This window comes from Nothoprocta perdicaria, unplaced genomic scaffold (assembly GCF_003342845.1).
Source record: "Nothoprocta perdicaria isolate Ctin4 unplaced genomic scaffold, notPer1 scaffold_147, whole genome shotgun sequence".
Taxonomy (NCBI): domain Eukaryota; kingdom Metazoa; phylum Chordata; class Aves; order Tinamiformes; family Tinamidae; genus Nothoprocta; species Nothoprocta perdicaria.
The window spans coordinates 1,165,612-1,171,962 of NW_020454616.1; positions in this window are offsets into that span (position 1 = coordinate 1,165,612).

Sequence of the window (6,351 nt, forward strand, 5' to 3'; positions counted from 1 at the left end):
ATGCAGGCCAGGATCCCATTGGCCTTCTTGGCCATGAGGGCACACTGCTCTCTCATGGTTAACTTGGTGTCAACCAGGACTCCCAGGGCCCTCTCCGTGGAGCTGCTTTCCAGCAGGTGAAGTTCTCCCTCGCACCCTCGCAGGGAAGAAGTTCTTCCTCACATGGATATGGAGCTGCCTGTGCTTCCACTTGTACCCATTGCCCCTTGTCCTGTCACTGGCCACCACTGAGAAGAGTTTGGCCCCTTCCTCCCTACATTCCCCCTTCAGGTATTTATACATGTTAATCAGATCTCCTCTCAACCTTCTCTTCTCCAGAGAAAACAGGCCCAACTCAGTCTCTCCTCATACGAGAGATGCTCCAGTCCCTTAATCATCTTAGTTGCTCTTCTCTGGACCCTCTCGAGAAGCTCCACGTCCCTCTTATACTGGGGAGCCCAGAACTGCACACAGTACTCCAGGTGCGGCCTCACCAGAGCTGAGCAGAGGGGCAGGATCCCCTCCCTCATCCTGCTGGCAACACTCCTCCTGATGCAGCCAGGATCCCATTGGCCTTCTTGGCCACAAGGGCACACTGCTCTCTGTTCCCGGCAGGTTGGCTGCCCTTTTGCGACACAGGGAAGGATGGAGGCTCTACTGTCTCCTCGGACAGCACTTTGCCTTGCAGTCCTTACCACTTACTGGCTTTTCCCAGTGACTGATTTGCAATTTCCTTGCTGCTCAACAGCCAGCAGGATCAGCAGTGCCCCTCCGCCTTGCAGCCCTGCCCCACAAATTTGGGTGCTCTGCTTCCCTTCTGCAGGCAGCACCACTGCACTCCACCTGATCCATCACGGTAGCTCCTGTTCTCCAGACCTCCCGCCAGCCCCACAGCTGCCCTCCAGACTGTGTCCAAGGGAAGCACGCTCTTTCCTGGGGTACCAAATCCAACAGACCTACAGCTAAAATCCATGAATGCAGAAGAGAGGGACCGGCCCTGGTCTCAGCGCACTGGGAGGGCTGGCCAACACGGGCCCTTTTCTGCTGAGAGCAGTGCCGGGCGCCGCGGAGCCGTCCTGGCACCAGTGTGTCCCGCTGCTCCTGCTCCGTGTTCCCCCTCGGCCGCTGCCAGCGGCTCTCCCGCGGCAGCAGCTTCCCAAGCGGCTCCACGACGCCTCTCATAGGCCGCGCTTTCCAGCTGCTTTTGATGGGAAGGACACCAGAGGTGTCCCCAAAGGGACCCCGGAGCCAAGGTGTGCGACGCGTGCTGCCCCTGCGCTCTCCGAGACCGACCGCTCTGCTGCAGAAGCGAGCGGGTCTGCTCTGCGCCTCTTAGTGCAGACTCCCGTTGTCACCAAGCGTGGGGCCCTCTGACTGACTATTTGCTCCAGGATTTGGGGGGGTTTAAAGATGCCGGTTTGTCCTTCTCTGGACTGCCAATACTCGAATCATCCTCCACCCAGTGTTGCAGACAGCTAACTGCTCATGACTTTGAGATTGCAGCAGTCAGGTCTCGAAGCATCGAGGTCGAAGTGTGGCTGCCTATTTGGAAATAATTAACTTTTGCATGAACTCTCTCCCCTGTCCCTTCCTTACTAGGGGTTTCTGTCCTACCCTTTTGCCACTGCTGCTGTTTGCACAACCCACCCCCACGCAGCTGACGATTCAGAGCAGAGAAGGAGAAACTAAAGGCACTAAAATATCCTCCCCACTGCCACCTGTGAAAGCGTTCCCACTATAGGGAGCAGAGGACCAACCATTTCTTCAGCTTGCTGCCCGTGTACGGGCAGAATGATTTCTGTCGTTCCTGATGCCCGTTGCCAAATGCAGGAACGTTTTTTCTCGTTTTACCCTTTGGCCCTTTCCTGCGCCGACGTGTTGGGGCCGCAGCTCGCGCTCAGCTCCCTGCATTTCCGCTTCCCGCGCACTTTCCTCCTGGGTTGCAGATCAAAGAGCACCACAAGCCAGGAAAACAGGCGGAGCTTTAGGAGAGCAAACAGGTGAGTCATGCCTGGGAACCTGCTGCAAGCCAGACCATAAACAAGCAGATTTCAGGGAAATAAAACAGCTCAGGCAGCGCTCACAGGGCCAGCACAACAAGCACAAACGCAGCCGCCCAGACACTCAATATCCGCGCTAGCTCTTGCAGCAGACGAGGTGAATTTTTCCAAGTTACATTTGCATCGGCAAGAGCCAGTGCAAAGTGGAGAATGCCCCTCTGCAGCTGCATAGATCAGACCCAAGGAAACTCAGCGTTGGCGCAAGAGCTGCTCTGCTGCCCCACGTTGGCAGCAAGGACAGCCCCAGAACGGTGCATTGAGAGGCAAGGAAAGGGCACCTGGCACGCCAGTACGGGCACTTACCCACCAATTCTTTCCTTTTGGCTGGCCAAGAGAGAAAAAAAACACATTTTGTTGGCCGTGAAGGAAGATGGCTCTTTAGTGAAGGAGCCCAGGCCGCCCCTTCCCAGGGGGGCCCTGAGCAGCGCAGCTCGGGAGGCCGAGGGTCCATTAACGTGAGCCCTGACTTCTGAAAGGCTGGAGCTGCGGCTCTCGGGGGGCTTCATGCAACTCAACCGAAGGCTATTTTGGATTGTGCCTCCTCTGTTTTCCCCATTTCTGACAAGTCCAGAGACTCCCTTTGCTCGGTGATCTCCGACGCAGGATGATGAGCGGCATAATGAGAAGCAAAGCAGGTCCCTGCAACACAAAAAGCCTCCTGCCCCCAGCAGATCTGTGTGCACCTTCCCACCTCTTTCTCCCACCTTCATAAATATTTATGGCACCAAAAATGGATAGCACGGAATTCTAGCACCGAATTAGCACAGAATTTTTCAACCTCGTAACGAAGGACTTCATATAAAATCTATGACAGGCTCCATCGTGCAGCTTGCAGAGCTTTGTACCAGTAAGGGTGGCGTGTATGCAGGTCCTGCAGTAAAATGTGAAGTTTTCTTCAGAAGGAGAGAGAAAATTTGATTCTCCATCTACTGTCATGCCCAAACATCGCTGTTTTTCTCTTTCCTGTTTCTAATTTTCTGACACATAATTTGTATTCTCCTTTGCCCTCATCTCACTTTCTCCTTTCCAGGGCAGGTTCTGTTTAACATTCCCGTTCTGTATCTTCCCCTTCTCTTCCCTAGAACTAAACTCCGTTTTGTTCTAAATCACCATCTACCTCAAAATGCACAAACAACGGAGCAAAACGGAGAAGCCAATGAATGCTATGGTAGGAAAAAAGGGGGTAAAATAGGTTAGCTATTTAGCATTTGGCAAATATTTAATAAGTAGCACAAACTAGGGCCAACTAAACAGGATTTGGATGCGCTTTCGCTTTGTGCAGCTTCATTAATTCCTCCCAAGCCTCCCGGGCCTCCCCAGCAGACAAGTCCCTGCAGAGCGCCGCGGCGCTGACTCTTACTGCTGACCTATATTTTGCAGCCCCGGCGCACACAGGCGCCTTCCCGAAACAGCAGAGCCGGCCTGGGAGAGGGCTGCCCTCCCGCGGGAAGGCTCCTGCAGCCCACAGGCCGCTCGCGGCCGCCGCGCTGCCCTTCCCTGGCACACACACGCTGCAGCTCTACGTGAGCTTGGGCAAGCCCTTGCTGCAAAAGGACTTGAAGCTGAAACACAGGCAGATCCATCTCCACGTGAGGAGGAACTTCCCTGTGAGGGTGCCAGAGCCCTGGCACAGGGAGACTGTGGAGTCTCCTTCTCTGGAGATCTTCCCAACCCGCCTGGATGCCGCCCTGTGCCCCGTGCTCTGGGTGTCCCTGCTGGAGCAGGGGTTGGACTAGGTGGTCTCTAGGGGTCCCTTCCAACCTCAACCACCCCGTGATCCCGTGGCAGTGGATTCCTCCCTCTCAGCAGCGGGGCCCAGGCTCCCCACGGGCTGTGTGGGGCGCCCTCCCTGCGCTACCTCCTGGCACTGCCCCACATGCCTGTGGCCAGCCCTGCCTCGGGGCCTCTTGCACAAGGGCCCCCTCCAGCCGCTTTCGTTTCCCCTTGGCAGAGCTCTCCTCTCCGCAGCTGTCTGTGCAGCTGCTATTTCTGTGCAGGAGGCTGTGGAAACGCAAGGCCAGGCCAGGCCCCCGCTCGGCGCGTCCTGGATCAGCGGAGGTGGCGCCTCCGGAGCTAAGTGGCTTCAGGCGTCCACAAAGCACACGGTAAAAGTGGCGCCAGGAGGCAAGCACGAGCTAACTTCTCCCATTAACAATTAAAGGGGGAAATTTAGGGATAAATATTTATCGCTGTCCATATAAGGCTTGGTTTTCCCTTTGACATCAGGCTACAGGTATCAATGGAGTTAAACATCTATTGCCTCCTGCCCAAGCACAGCTGGAACAAGAGACCAAGAGAATGGCAAAACATTTCCAGAAAGGAGCCAGATCACTTCGATGCTGGCAAGAAGCTGCAGCATTCCAAGGAAATTCAGATAAGCGGGATTGTGCAACAGTCTGTGCTTGCAAACTGTCTCCAACGGGTCCAGAAATTCCCTACGCAGTGCTGCTGTTCCACCTTTTCCCTACCCCTAGGTAAGCAGCCAACCTCCGCGCTGAACGCGCTGCGAGGACTCATGCAGCTTGTCCTCGGCTCGCCGTTTGCCCTTACAACAGCGGCAGCGGGCCGCGTCCCTTCTAGCAGGAGCAGGCTTCCCTCTCGCCGCAGAGGAGCCTAAGCAATCCCTTTGGCCATCAGCGCGGAGCATTAGCGCTCTGGATTGGCTAAATCCCTAAACGGGGCCTGCGCGCTGGCATAACCAAGGCAGTGAATCAGCTGAAGAAGGGACAGAGAAAAGAGGAATTGTGTCGCTGGCTGAACCTGCAGTGCTAACGGGAGCCTGGCCTGCAAAAACATTGCAGATTGGGACTGGCACGTTGTTAAATCCCGGTAACATCCTCAGCTGGCATTTGGTGCTTCCGCTAAAACAACCAAATAAATAAATAAATAGATCTTGGGATTTAGAAAGGATTTTTGCAAAGTTTTTAAGAAAAGTTTTAAAAAATGCAAGGAGGTAAAAAACAATACCAAGGCCTTGTGTACAAAACATGCAGAAAGCTGTATTTCTTTTGACCAGCCTTAATGACTATAGCTAAGATTTTACTGAGGAGCATAAGCATTTTTTTGGAATGAAAATATTTTCCCTGCTGATTTATTATCCTCTGGGCCTGTCATGGAGCACAGAGCGTGCGTCGCTAGCCTGCCCCGTGAGCACAAAAAAATGCCTTGGATAACACACGGTATCATTTGGTTTTGCCTTTCCAATGTTCCTCATGGCACTGAGCACTGTTTGCCAAGAGACAAAAGAAATAAAGAGCACAGGGTCTGTTTGGCGCTGTGATATATCTGGAACAATTACTTTGTGATTATGGAAAAACCCTCGCTGTTTTGATTGCGTATCTTGAGGGAAATACATTCGTGCCCAGACATTTTTATGGATGGCTTGGGCTGCCCTACAAAGCCATGCTGTATGCTCAGTTGGGTAACACAGATCCCATCTACACGGCAAGGAATAAAAAGCAAAATCTCCCGACTTCACGGCAACCTTCTCTCGTGACGGACGACAGCTCCGGCCTCCATTTTTTTATTGCACTTTTCATTGCAGCTGGCTATTTTTGCTTTCTGTGTTTTTGTGCGAGTGCTGCCTTGCAGGGGCATTTCTGCGGCGAAGGGAGAGGCTGCCGGCGCTGACCCTGGCCGCTCTGTTACGTTTGCTAGCAGCCTCGTAACTGGGGACAGGCAGCAAAAGCCTTTCTTCAGCGCGTCCTCCTCCTCCTCCTCCCAGCCTAGGGAGGCTACGTGTCTCTGCCACCAGCTCGTGTCTCTGCCACCAGCTCATGCTGCCCAGGAGAGGCTCTGCTGGGTCACGCCGCAGGCAGCAGCTTCTTCTGCCTCCCAGAAATAACCGAGGTGCTCCATGGAGAGGGGTCTGCAAGGGAGGGTTTGCTAGAGGACACGGAAGAGGATTCCCCCAGGGACCCCGACGGGTTCTCAGGATTTGTCTAGGATGGGCCCTTGTTGTGGCATGAGCAGCCCTGGAAAAGGTGCCGTGACACCTTACCTTGTGGAGAACTGGTTTGCCAGGGATGACTATGAAAAAGTGGGAAATTTGGGCTCCAAGAATCACATATGGAGCTTTGCTTTACCAAGGTGTTACCACCGGCCCGTGCCCTTTGCTATCCTTTCAGCAGGGCGACGTTTCCATGATGGGGGTGCACAGAGGACCAAGTCTCTAGTGTCTACCCCTCCTTTGCTCCCTCAAACCTTGCAGTCAGGTTTCCTCAATCCCTGGTGCAGCTTCCAGCACGTGGGTTACCCTGGAAATCCTGCCATTGCGCAACGTTATTTGGTGTCACCTCTGCCTAAAACCCAA